The sequence below is a fragment of the Lithobates pipiens genome, unplaced genomic scaffold (genome assembly GCF_037356315.1).
Source record: "Lithobates pipiens isolate NorthernLeopardFrog02 unplaced genomic scaffold, aLitPip1_a1.2 Scaffold_19, whole genome shotgun sequence".
Lineage (NCBI taxonomy): Eukaryota > Metazoa > Chordata > Amphibia > Anura > Ranidae > Lithobates > Lithobates pipiens.
Genome location: NW_027507764.1, coordinates 307,205,971 through 307,220,753, shown reverse-complemented (window position 1 = coordinate 307,220,753; position 14,783 = coordinate 307,205,971).

Genomic DNA, 14,783 nt, shown 5'->3' with positions numbered 1-14,783 from the left:
AATGTAGTTTACATGTGTCATAAAACAAAGCAGACACTGCTAGTCTGTTGTTTACTTGTCTAAAAGAGAGAGAGCAAAGGAAAAAAAATAACAGGGGTACCTAGCCTATTATAATTTACCTGTGTATTTATGCAGGTGTACATCTATATAAATATACCCAATTTATATGTAAATACACTTACAGAACTCACTGAACCTGAAAAATATAACTTAATGACATTCTTCCCTTCTTTAACATACAAAGAAAGCCAATGATAAAACGTTCTTACATTTACATTGGTATATGGTCACTGACATTCCCACTTAGTGAAAATAAAATATGCAGACCACAGACCTCTGAAACACCTTACATCTGGTATTTCATTCAAAGTTTCACTCCCTCCTTATCTTCCCAATTCAGCAATTCAATACAATTTCTTTTAAAAGTTTAGAATTTCTTTAAAAACTCATCTCGTTCCAGTTTCAGTTGCTTACTTTCATACCACAAAGAATCATTCTCTGTCTTAATAGTTGGCAAAGGGAATCATGATCTAATATTTTCATATTTAGTACATCTAGGCCATGTTCCCCAGTGTGGTGAGTACACTTCAATATCATGCCTCTTGGTTCTATATTGATTTAGTTTCATTATCTTTTTACCAGAAGAGGACAAACAAAATTAGACAACATGGCCAAATTATACACATATGTAAATTATTATTATTTGTAAAGTATTACATCATCTCTTAAAAAGAGGTGTGGTTTTAGACTGAGAAAACCCAATTAGCAACTGTTTCTGGCTCTTTGTAGAGTTCTTTTAATTCCCACTAATTAAACATAAGTGTACCTTTTTTTTTTCCTAGATAGACATGCTGACACCTCCAAACTACCATCAAACTGACTCAGTTTAAATCCACCCCGATAACCTTATACTGCATTATGCAAATCTTAGTATTGTTGTAATAAATACTTTCAGTCCTGGTCCTGATTATGTTACCCAAAATTTGTATTTTGAGATTTAATATATCTCAGATATGATTTGGGTTAATGAGAGTTCTTTGATCATGAGTGAAAGCTTTAATACAATAAACAAAACGTTATTGGTAAGTAGTAAGAAGGTCTAAACTAATACACAGCAATCTATCTATTTGTCAGGGTTGAGTCCTTCCTTCTCAAAACTGACTGCTCAGCTGTCGGCTAATTGCCATCTCCTATCTCTCCACAGTGACTCACATGTTGATGATATCTTGCTCGTCAGTCCCGCCAAGCTGTCCATTCCAGATAATCTCTGCCTTCACCTTGGTCATATCTCTAGAGATGCTCTCCTGTGTTCCTGTCAAAGACTTGCTTGGCTGACATTCCTTCTGGCTCCAGATCCTGCTTGCTGTTCTACTATGCTCATTTCTGGCTCCCTGACATTTTGGCTTGTCTGACTATCGATTCTGGTTCCTGAACTCTGGCTATGTTTTGACTACATTTACTCTGTTTATCTTTTTGTATTACTATTATTAAACAAGTATGATTTAACTGTACTTCTGTCTCAGTCTGATTCACGGTTTCTGACAGTAGGCGAAGGTCATTAATTCAGAAGTCAATCCACTTGTTGGTAATATTTTTTCCAGATTGGATGAGCAGGATCACTGCATGGATCAGTTTGCCATGGCGTTACACAGCTCACCTGGAATCTCCCATTGTGGCTGCTCAAGTACAATTTGACTCATGAGACTGTTCCACTGTGCATGGCCATAGGGGCTCTTCACTATGAGATAATCTAAATCCAAGTTATTTCCTCACCTAAGTTTTTGCTGGTTATTGGTTATCCTTGGTTACAGAGGCACAACCCCTCTTTTGATTAGCTCCATGCTGAGTCTCTCTCCTGGTCACAACAATACAGTAAGACATGCTTCCAGAAGGTAGCCAAGGTCATGTATACCTCTTCACTCTCCTCCCTGCTGGAGGAGTACCGCAATTTTAGCAATGTCTGACAAAGGTCCACACCGGCCGTATGATTGTGCAAGGGACCTTCAACCTGGTTCCATACTGTAAGAGAACCAGTTGCTCCCGTCCATTGTACACTCACGCGCGGGCATCTACACATGCCTGTGTGCATCAATGTGCACGCTCGTGCGCGTCGGGACGCGTGCATGCGCAGGCCTGCATCCGAGGTGCCAATTGGCTCCAGAAGGCCTATTTAAAGGAGTGCTTTGACCCCAGATGGTTTCTGACTGATCTTCAGCTGTTCCTGTTATCCTGCACCCACCGTTCTTCTGCCTGATACCTCCTGATGAACCCGGCTTGCTCTGACCCTGCTCCTGGATCCTGTTCTTGCTCTGATCCCCGGTTCCTGACCCTGGCTATTCTTGTGATCTTGCCTCTGCCTGCTGACTTGTACCTCGTTGTCTGTCTGCTGCTGAACCTGGCTTCCCTCAAGACCCTGCTCTTGCTGCCTGTTCCTGCTACCTTGATCCTGTGACCTTCTGTGATCTTCTGCTGCAAGCCTATCAAGGACCTAACTACACCACATGCTCCAGTTCCACTGTTTCTGCGGAATTCCCCTTTAAGCTCAGCTGATCCTTGGTACCATACCATCCTGTCCTGACAGCTCACCTGCCTGTCCAAGATTGCTCCCTATTCTGCAAAGCATAGGGTCCACAGTTGCAGGCACTTGTGTTCCTTCTGGCCCTTGGTTCCCTCTGTTCGACTCCCAGTGGGGCCTGGGAAGGAGATACAAGAGAGGCCAACCTCGTCAATTCAGTCTCCTCCAAGGTATGTGATAGTATCAGTCAACCACCATGGAGTCTGAAAGGGAGGTCTCTCTTTTGTCAACCCTCTGACGGAGTGTTACCGTAATCTCCCAAATGGTACAAGGGTTGCACATGGACTTTGTTCAGCTACACGATCAACTACAATCGGTGCCCAGACCAGCTACCACCTCTGAATGTTCAGGATTTAAGGACTCTGCCACACAAACCATGATCCGTTGCTGCACTGAACTTTCTCATGTTCCTGAGCCCAGAGTTCCCCTACCTGAATGTTTCTCTGGTGACTGTAAAAGATTCAGGACTTTTCAGCATGCCTGTGAGCTGTATTTTTCTTTGCTACCTCATACTTTTTCTTCTGAAGAAATTAAGGTGGGCTTTCTCATCTCTCTACTGTTGGGAGACCTCCAAGCTTGGGCCCACCGGCTTCGGGAACAACATGACCCTGTTTTGGCTTCTGCAGATTCTTTTTTTGCCACCATGGCTCAACTGTATGCTGACCCTTTTCGTCAACAAACGGCCGAGGCCAATCTGACCCACTTGCTACAGGGCCTCCGACCCATGGAGGATTATGTCCCGGACTTCCGACTATGGAGCTCTGTTACCAAGTGAAATAGTTCTACACTACGCTTCCAATTCTATCCCGGTCTATCAGAAGCCATCAAGGACGAACTGGCCAGGATTGAGGTTCCCACCTCTTTGGATGACTCGATTCATCTTTGCATTCTGATTGATCGCCACCTTCACAAAAGACAGGTTGAAAGAACTAGGAACCCCCACTTACTACCTGTCCCAGGTCCAGTTACCTCCATCTTCTGCATTTTTACCTAAGGACATTGTTAGGGTCAAAAAAACTTTACATGCCAGTTATCTGAGATCTCCTCTGTCTGAACGGGGACGAACTTGTCGTCACCGCCTTAAACTTTGCCTCTGCTGTGGCAATGGAGGACATTTTCTTCAACATTGTCCACGGAGGCGTCTTAGGAGGTCCTCTCCACCCAATATAGTTGCTTCTCTGAATCCTGGACAGAACCACACTTTGCTGCCAATCTCTGTCCAGTTGTCCAGGAAGACTCTCACAGTTTCTGCCATTGTGGATTTGGGGGCCTGTAGTTGTTTTGTGGACTCTTCTTTTGCTACTATGCACGAACTACCCCTGAGTGCTAAAAAGAACAGTTTCTATGTCCATATGGCGGAGGGATCAGGTATTAAATCTGGTCTCGTTACCCTAGAGACTGTACCCATCTCATGTCTTACTACCGTCGGGCATCGGGAGTTCCTTTGTCTGGATGTCATCACCTCCCCACTTTTCCCTGTCATTCTTGGGCAACCATGGCTGAGGGCACATAACCCTCTTGTCAGGGTCGTTACCTGGATGGTCGCGGTGCTGCCCGTGTTGGTGCGCGCCGATGTCCTGCGGTGCGTGCTGGGGTGCGTGTTCCTGTGCGTGTGGTGTTGCGCGCTCCTGTGGGCGCTGGTGCGCGTCGGTGTGTGCCCTCGCGTGCCCCTGCTGGCGCTGGTGCGCATCAGCGCGCTGTGGTGGGCACTTCGGGTACCGCTGGTGTGTCTGCCGGCGTTCGGGGGCGCGCGCCCGCGCACGTCGGCGCGCGCCCGTGCGCGGTGCTTGGCGCCAAACGGCCTATTTAGGTCTGCCACTGACATCTCCCAGGTGCTGCCTGATCAACAGCTTCTCGGTTCCTGTCCCGTTGTTCGTATCCTGTGTTCCTGTTTGCTTACCTCCTGACGACCCGGCTTTCCCTTGACACCGCTGACCTCTGCCTGCATCTGACCTCGGCCTGTTTGACCTCTCTTTTGCCTGCTCCTTCTGTGCCTCTGCTGCCCGCCTGTTGCCGTACCCTGCCTGCACCCGGACTTGCCTGCTCTGCTCCTGCTCTGTACCCAGTTGCCTGTGTCCTATCTACACACCTGCTGCCAGAAGCTTCCTGCAAGTTCCTGCTCCTGGAGCCATATCACAGGCTCTCTTACCACTCCGCACTCTCAGCCACCTGTCTGCTCTATCAGGGGTTGTAAGTCGGACACGTACGGGAGACCACCCTCTGCCCAAGCGGACTCATCGGTTCGGTAAGTGCCAGCCTGACAGTATCAGGCAGCCATGACTGAGTCCGGGCAGGGGGCCTCCCCTATGGATGAGTTATGCAGACATTTGGCCGGTCTGACCCAAGCCGTGGAGAGTCTCCAGGATGGCTACTCAAGGTTGGAGGAGCAAGTCCAAGCCTTGTCCTCCTCATCTAACCCTCAAGGAACCTCCCCCACCGGTCTTTCATCTGCACCCTCCGTAGTGATGCTTCCTCCAGAGCCAAGGGTACCTACACCCGAGAGGTTTTCCGGCGATCGCACCAAGTATCGTGCGTTTCGCAACTCCTGCGAATTGTACTTCGCACTGCAGCCCCGGACATTCTCTCTGGAGGCAACCAAGGTGGGCTTTGTGATATCCCTGTTGTCCGGCGAGCCTCAAACCTGGGCCCACCGTTTATTGGAGCAGAAATCTGGAACCCTGGATAGCCTTGACAACTTCTTCTTGGCCATGTCTCAGCTCTATGAGGACCCTCAGTTGACTGCGACTGCAGAAGCCGCACTACACTCTCTCCAACAAGGTCGCAGAGCGGCCGAGGACTATGCAGTGGAGTTTCGCCGTTGGAGCTCCGACACGGATTGGAATGACGCCGCCTTGCGTCACCAATTCCGGATGGGACTTTCTGACCCCCTTAAGGATGAGTTGGCACGGGTAGGAATACCACAAACCCTGGACGAGTTAGTCAACCTCTCCATTCAGATTGACCGCCGGTTAAGGGAACGCCGGTCGGAGAGGTCCTCCGGCCACTTCCGTCCCACCTGGGTGCTCCCCAAGGTTCCCAGTTCTGCTGGTCAGTTCTCTTCTACCTCTTCTGCTTCCGCTCAGGAAGCTCCGGAACCAATGCAGCTCGGGTTACTCCGGCCCTCGTTGACCCCTGAAGAAAAGCAGCGCAGACGTACCCTTAACTTATGTCTCTACTGTGGTGAACCTGGGCACTATGTCAGGGCTTGCCCCAACAAGACACGTAAGTGTGTTTCCTCTTCCTTCACGTGTGCCTCTGTTCTACGAAAACCCAGTTCTCACCTTGCCCTTCTCCTCACTTTGCAGCTTCCAGGAGGGAGTTTTCCAGTGTCAGCCATCATTGACTCCGGAGCATGCAGCTGCTTTATCGATCTGACTTTCGCTGCCAACCATCACATCTCGCTCATACCCAAGGCCCAGGGGCTTGCTGTACATCTAGCCGATGGCTCCGCCCTTAGTTCCGGTCCTGTCACTCAAGAGACTGTTCCTCTGCTGGCTACTATGGGCACCTGTCACCAGGAGCACCTGCGTCTGGATGCCATCTCCTCCCCCTTGTTTCCAATTATCCTGGGGATACCCTGGTTGCAGGCCCACAATCCAAGCATTAACTGGGCCACTGGAGAAATCAAGTTTCTCTCCGATTACTGTCAACAACACTGCTTGGCCCGACCGACATGCAACTCCTCTCCACTTCTCTGTTTGGATGTCGATCCAAAATTGCTTCAGACCGTTCCGGAACCCTACAAGGACTTTGTGGATGTTTTCAGCAAAAAAGGCACAGATATTCTTCCCCCCCACAGGCCTTATGACTGCCCTATTGAACTGTTACCAGGTACCGAAGTCCCCTTTGGGAGAATTTTTCCATTAACGGAACAGGAGTTAGGCACGCTGAAGGAGTATATTGACGGAAACCTAAAGAAAGGGTTTATCCGTCCTTCTACTTCCCCTGCCGGTGCTGGCATTTTTTTCGTCGAAAAAAAGGACCATTCCCTACGTCCCTGCATTGACTATCGGGAATTGAATAAGATAACTGTCAAAAATCGTTACCCTTTACCCCTAGTACCCGAGTTGTTCCAGAGGCTGGGGTCTGCAGTCATCTTTTCGAAATTGGATCTTCGCGGAGCTTACAATTTAATCCGTATCCGAGAGGGAGACGAGTGGAAGACAGCGTTTCGTACTCGTTTTGGGCACTACGAGTACCTTGTCATGCCCTTCGGGCTGTGTAATGCACCCGCAACCTTTCAACATTTTGTCAACGATATCTTCCGCGACTACCTGGACCTATACGTAATTGCATACCTGGACGATATCCTAATCTTTTCCTCATCCTTGGAAGACCATCGTAGACATGTCCGTAGTGTGCTAGCTCGTCTCAGGGTACACGGGCTCTACGCGAAACTCGAAAAATGCGAGTTTGAACGCCAGTCCATCCAATTCCTGGGCCTGGTTATATCTGTGGAGGGCATCAAGATGGACCCCCAAAAAGTATCTGCCATCCTGGACTGGCCTGCACCTGTGGACAGGAAGGGCGTACAACGTTTCGTCGGTTTTTCCAACTTTTACCGGAAATTTATCAGGGGCTTCTCTGCGATTATTGCTCCCATCACCGAACTGACCAGGCAGGGTACCCGATTCTCTTGGACCCCTGAGGCACAGCTGGCCTTCGAAAAACTTAAGATGCTGTTCACCTCTGCATCTATTCTAAAACATCCGGACCCAGTCTTACCCTTCGTTCTTGAAGTGGATGCTTCGGAAATCGCTGTGGGGGCGGTGTTATCTCAACGGCAGGGTGCCAAGGCCCTTCTTTTCCCGGTGGCGTTCTTCTCTCGCAAACTGTCATCATCCGAAAGGAACTATGATGTTGGGGACCGAGAACTTCTGGCCATTAAGGCGGCTCTGGAGGAGTGGCGTTACCTATTGGAAGGTGCTGCACATCCCATCCTGGTTTACACCGACCACAAAAACCTGGAATATTTGAGAACTGCCAAAAGACTTAGACCACGGCAAGCCAGATGGGCTCTTTTTTTTTCCCGGTTTCAATTTCATATCACCTATAGACCTGGTTCTAAGAATGTCAAGCCGGACGCCCTGTCACGTATGTTTTCTATCCCTGAAGAGACTCGGCCTCCTGATACTATTCTCCCTTCTGGGAACTTCTTGCTCCTCCAAGGGGACCTTATCTCCCGGATCAGACAGGCTTCTGTTGGAATGCCCCCGAGCCCCGAGGTCAGCTGTAGTGAGGGGTTGTTCTGGCATAAAGGCAAGATTGTAGTCCCTGAAGCCTTGAAGTTAAACGTGTTGGAACTCTGCCACGATCATAAGATGGCCGGACACTTTGGTACCCGGAAGACTGCCGAACTGATTCAGCGCACCTTTTGGTGGCCTCAACTTCTTAAGGACTGCAAGGACTATGTGGACTCGTGCAGCACTTGCTCCCGAAATAAAAACAGCCGGACGCGGGCTTGGGGCCTACTGAAACCTTTACCTGTCCCTGAGAGACCGTGGAAAATGATTTCGATGGACTTTATCGTGGAACTCCCCCTTTCCGAGGGGTTCTCTACTATCTTTGTTGTCGTAGATAGGCTGTCCAAGATGGCCCACTTCCTCCCGATGAGGGGCACTCCCTCGGCTATGGAGACGGCCAAGATCTTTGTCAAAGAAGTTGTAAGGCTGCATGGGATCCCGGCAAGTATTGTTTCTGACCGAGGCGCCCAATTCACCTCGAGGTTTTGGAAAGCGCTCTGCGGGTCTCTTGAAATTGAACTGGCCTTTTCCTCCGCTTATCACCCCCAGACAAACGGACAAACGGAGAGAACCAATCAGTCCCTGGAGCAGTACATCCGCTGTTTTTCTTCCATCTCGCAGGATGACTGGGTCTCGCTACTACCCATGGCGGAGTTTGCTTATAACAACTCCTTGCACTCCGCCATCAACCAGACACCGTTCTTTGCCAATTACGGCTTCCACCCAGCCTTCTTGCCCAGCTCAGTCCCAGAATGCCTTGTTCCAGCAGTTTCCGAGACATTGGACTTCTTTTCTAAAAACAACCAACTCCTAAAGGAAACCATGGCCCGGTCCCAGGAATGCTACAAACGGGCGTTTGACAAAAGGAGACGGGGAGAACTCGTTCTGGCTCCCGGCAGCCAAGTATGGTTATCTACAGTCAACCTTAAGATGGCCTGTCCTTCCAGGAAGTTAGGCCCTAAATTCATGGGCCCCTTTTCTGTAAAAAGGAAGATAAACGAAGTGGCATATGAACTTAACCTGCCTGACTCTTTTAGAGTGCACCCGGTCTTTCACGTGACCCTACTGAAGCCCGTTACCCCAAATCCCTTTGCTGACCGCACCACCGACCCACCCGAACCTGTTATAGTGAATAGTGAAGAGGAGTTTGAGGTTGAAGCAATCCTTGATTGCAGGAAGAGGGGTAATGTAACCCAGTACCTCATCAAGTGGAAGGGTTATGGACCTGAGGACAACTCCTGGGAACCCGAGGACAATCTACATGCTCAGGAACTTTTGCGGGCCTTCAAGAACCGTCAGGTTTCCAGATCGGCTCACCTGGGCAGCCGGAGTCTGCCCTTAGGGAGGGGGCACTGTCAGGGTCGTTACCTGGATGGTCGCGGTGCTGCCCGTGTTGGTGCGCGCCGATGTCCTGCGGTGCGTGCTGGGGTGCGTGTTCCTGTGCGTGCGGTGTTGCGCGCTCCTGTGGGCGCTGGTGCGCGTCGGTGTGTGCCCTCGCGTGCCCCTGCTGGCGCTGGTGCGCGTCAGCGCGCTGTGGTGGGCACTTCGGGTACCGCTGGTGTGTCTGCCGGCGTTCGGGGGCGCGCGCCCGTGCGCGGTGCTTGGCGCCAAACGGCCTATTTAGGTCTGCCACTGACATCTCCCAGGTGCTGCCTGATCAACAGCTTCTCGGTTCCTGTCCCGTTGTTCGTATCCTGTGTTCCTGTTTGCTTACCTCCTGACGATCCGGCTTTCCCTTGACACCGCTGACCTCTGCCTGCTCTCTTACCACTCCGCACTCTCAGCCACCTGTCTGCTCTATCAGGGGTTGTAAGTCGGACACGTACGGGAGACCACCCTCTGCCCAAGCGGACTCATCGGTTCGGTAAGTGCCAGCCTGACACCTCTCATCAATTGGTCCTTTGGGGAAGTGTCTTTTACTTCTAACTACTGTAAGGAGAACTGCCTCCCTCTTTCAGAACTTGAACTCTCTGAACTTTGAAAATACATCAGCAAAAACCTTGACAAGGGTTTTATCCAGCCTTCTTCACCCCCTGCCAGGGCAGGAATATTCTTTGTCAAAAAGAAAGATCACACACTCTGGCCTTGTGTTGACTATTGGGACTTAAATAAAAATAACCATAAAGAACCAATACCCTTTGCCACTTAATCCTGAACTGTTCCAGAGTAAGGATGAGCCGAACACCCCTTGTTCGGTTCGCACTAGAACCTGCGAACAGACCTAAACTTTGTGTGAACTTTAGATTGTGAACGTTCGAGTCCCATAGACTTTAATAGGGTTCTAAAGTGCTAATTTTAAAGGCTAATATGCAAGTTACTGTCCTAAAAAGTGTTTGGGGACCTGGGTCCTGCCCCAGGGGACATGGATCAATGCAAAAAAAAGTTTTAAAAATGGCCGTTTTTTTTAGGAGCTGTGATTTTAATAATGATTAAAGTGAAACAATAAAAGTGTAATATTCCTTTAAATGTCGTACCTGGGGGGTGTTTATAGTATGCATGTGAAGGGGCGCATGTTTCCCGTGATTAGTACTGTCCCTACACAAAGTGTCATTTGTGCAGGAAAAAAAGTCTTTTAAAATCACTTGTGGCTATATTGTCGGCTCCCGTAATACAGAGAACACTCAATGAGTGTTCTCTGTATTAGCCGTCATTTCATTCATTCATTGATTAAAAAAAAAAAAAGCGTGGGAGTTCCCCTAAATTCAATTACCAGGCCCTTCAGGTCTGGTATGGATATTAAGGGGAACCCCGTGTCAAAAAAAAAAAAAATTGACGTAGGGGTCCCCCTAAATACCCATACCAGACTCTTCAGGCCTGGTATGGATATTAAGTGGAACCCCGCATCAAATTAAAAAAAAATATTGACGTGGGGGCCCCCCTAAAAATCCATACCAGACCCTTGATCCGAGCACGCAACCTGGCAGGCCGCAGGAAAAGAGGAGGGACGAGAGAGCTCCCCCCCTCCTGAACCGTACCAGGCCACATGCCCTCAACATTGGGAGGATGCTTTGGGGGTCTGTGACCCCTCAAAGCACCTTGTCCCCATGTTGATGTGGAGAAGGGCCTCATGCCCACAACCCTGAGCGGTGGTTGTGGGGGTCTGCGGGCAGGGGGCATATCAGAATCTGGAAGCCCCCTTTAACAAGGGGACCCCCAGATCCCGCCCCCCCCCCCCGTTTAAAATGGTAATGGGGTACAAAAGTACCCCTACCATTTCACAAAGAAAGTGTAAAAATGGTTAAATAAGACAAACACACTTTTGAAAAATTCCTTTATTAAAAAAAAAGATTCCAGCTAATCCACTCTTGCTATCCAGTGACGGATCTCCGGGGTCCAGCGATGGATGATCATATCCAGCGATGGGGGATCTCTCAGTCCAGCGCTGTCCATACATCCGTCTTCTGTCTCCACTGCGGAGACACTGCGGAGATCCTAGCGCTGACGTTTCTTATATTAGGAGGGCGGGGCCACCCGTCACCTGACCCTGCCCCCTCTGGCGCTGGTGAGGAAAGCTATGGGGTTCTCCAGTGACGTATGGGTGACCCCGCCCCCCGCTGATGTAACGCAGGTTTCGGTTACATAAGAGGGGGCGGGGTCACCCATACGTCATTAGGGAATCCCTGGCTCCCCTCACCAGGCCCCCCCATACTTACCACTGAGCTTGGCCGTGGCTCCAGGTGTGCGGCCTCGAGATGGCGGCAGCAGATGCTGAGCTTGGCCGCAGACCTGGAGCCACGGCCAAGCTCAGTGGTAAGTATGGGGGGGCCTACAACCCCCTTTGATGTAACCCGCTTTGATGTAACGCAGGTTTCCGTTACATCAGAGGGGGCGGGGTCACCCATACGTCACTGGGGAACCCCTGGCTCCCCTCACCAGCGTCAGAGGGGGCAGGGTCAGGTGACGGGTGGCCCCGCCCACCTAATATAAGAAACGTCAGCGCTGGGATCTCCGCAGTGTCTCCGCAGTGGAGACAGAAGACGGATGTATGGACAGCGCTGGACTGAGAGATCCCCCGTCTCTGGATATGATCATCCTCGCTGGACCCCGGAGATCCGTTGCTGGAATCTTTTTTTTATTTTTTTATTTTTAATAAAGGAATTTTTCAAAAGGGTGTTTGTCTTATTTAACCATTTTTACACTTTCTTTGTGAACTGGTAGGGGTACTTTTGTACCCCCTTACCATTTCAAACAGGGGGAGCGGGATCTGGGGTTCCCCTTGTTAAAGGGGGCTTCCAGATTCTGATAAGCCCCCTGCCCGCAGACCCCCACAACCACCGCTCAGGGTTGTGGGCATGAGGCCCTTCTCCACATCAACATGAGGACAAGGTGCTTTGAGGGGTCACAGACCCCCAAAGCATCCTCCCAATGTTGAGGGCATGTGGCCTGGTATGGTTCAGGAGGGGGGCGCTCTCTTGTCCCCCTCTCTTTTCCTGCGGCCTGCCAGGTTGCGTGCTCGGATAAAGGGTCTGGTGTGGATTTTTCGGGGGACCCCACGTCAATTTTTTTTTACATTTGATGCGGGATTCCCCTTAATATCCATACCAGACCTGAAGGGTCTGGTATGGATATTTAGGGGGACCCCCACGTCAATTTTTTTTTATTTGACACGGGGTTCCCCTTAATATCCATACCAGACCTGAAGGGCCTGGTAATTGAATTTAGGGGAACCCCCACGCTTTTTTTTTTTTAATCAATGAATGAATGAATTGTCGGCTAATACAGAGAACACTCATTGAGTGTTCTCTGTATTACGGGAGCCGACAATATAGCCGCAAGTGATTTTAAAAGACTTTTTTTCCTGCACAAATGCCACTTTGTGCAGGGACAGTTCTAAGCACGGGAAACATGCGCCCCTTCACAGGCATACTATAGACACCCCCCAGGTACGACATTTAAAGGAATATTCCACTTTTATTGTTTCACTTTAATCATTATTAAAATCACTGCTCCTTAAAAAAACTGCCATTTTTAAAACTTTTTTTTGCATTGATCCATGTCCCCTGGGGCAGGACCCAGGTCCCCAAACACTTTTTAGGACAGTAACTTGCATATTAGCCTTTAAAATTAGCACTTTAGATTTCTCCCATAGACTTGTACAGGGTGTTCCGGCTTTTCGAATTTGCTGCGAACAGCCCAAATTGTTCACTGTTCGCTGAACAGGCGAACAGGCAATGTTCGAGTCGAACATGAGTTTGACTCGAACTCGAAGCTCATCCCTATTCCAGAGATTGCAAGAGGCACGTGTCTTTTCCAAATTGGATTTAAGAGGAGCATATATCCTTATCAGAATCAAGGAAGGGGATGAGTGGAAGATGGCCTTTAGGTCTTGTTTCGGGCACTTTGAATACCTAGTGATGCCCTTCAGGCTCTGTAATGCACTAGCCACCTTTCAACATTTTGTGAACAATGTTTTTCAGGACATCCTTGATGTGTTAACTATTGTCTACTTGGACGATATATACATTTTCTCCTCTTCCCTGGATGTGCACCAAGTCCATGTTAAAAAGGTTCTAGATAGACTAAGGAAACATCATCTCTACGCCAAGGCTGAAAAATGCAAGTTTGAGAAGTCTTCCATCCAGTTCCTGGGTCTCATTATTTCCACAGATGGGATCGCCATGGACCCCAGAAGGTGTCTGCAGTACTCGATTGGCTGGCCCCCACTGATAGGAAGTCTGCGCAGTGATTTGTGGGGTTTTCAAACTTCTACAGGAAATTCATCAAGAACTTTTCGGGGATCATCTCACCTATTTCTCAATTAACTAGATCAAGTGTAACCTTCTCATGGACTGTAGAAGCTCAAACTGCATTTGACAAGTTGAAAATCCTTTTCACATCTGTACCCATTCTGAGACATCCTGATCCTAACTTGCCCTATGTCCTCGAGGTTGATGCCTCCAAAATCGCTGTTGGGGGCCATATTGTCTCAGCGACAGGGAGCGAAATCTCTTCTACATCCCATCGCCTTCTTTTCTAGAAAACAAAATCCCTCAGAAAGGATCTATGACGTGGGTTATCGGGAATTACTGTCTATTAAATCTGCCTTGGAAGAATGGTGAAGGAGCCTTGAAAGAGCCTTGAAGGAGCGGTGCATCCCATTCTTGTGTTCAGCGATAACAAGAGCCTTGAATATTTAAGAACTGCCAAGATACTGAGACCCCGCCAGGCCAGATGGGCTCTCTTTTTTGCAAGATTTTGTTTCCACATAACTTACCGGCCTGGATCCAAGAATGGAAAGCCTGATGCTCTTTCCTGCATGTTTCAAGACACTGAGGTTCCCCCGGAGCCTGACACCATTTTGCCTGCTAAAAATGTTCTTCTTTTGCAGATTGATCTCATCTCTCAAATCAAGACAGCAGTTTAGAACCATTCCCCATCTCTAGAACTCCACCTCCAGCTGAAAGAGGGTCTCTATTTTCATGCTGAACATATCTTTGTTCCTGAGCAATTACGAACAGCGGTTCTCTACATGTGCAAGGGCATTTTTCGGAGTTCAAAATACTTCTAATCTGGCTCTGCTCTCCTTCTGGTGGCCAGACGTGATACAGGACTGCAGGAACTACATTTATTCATGCACGACATGTCTCCGGAACAAGACTGACAGAGCCAAGAATTGGGGGCTGTTGGAACCCCTTCCTGTCCCTGATAAATTATGGACCATGATCACCATGGACTTCATTGTTGAATTACCCCCATCCAAAGGCTTCACCACCACCTTTGTCATTGTGGATCGGCTGTCTAAGATGGCCCACTTTGTGCCCTTGAAGGGCACTCCTTCCGCTGCAGAGACTGCCTCTTCTTTTATCAAGGAAGTTGTACGCCTTCACAGTATTCCTGCCAGTATCACCTCAGACCATGGGGTGCAATTCACCTCCTGATTTTGGAAATCCTTATGCGAAGTTCTGGGCCATTAAACACTGTTTGTCGTCTGCATACCATCCACAGACTAACGGTCAAACAGAAAG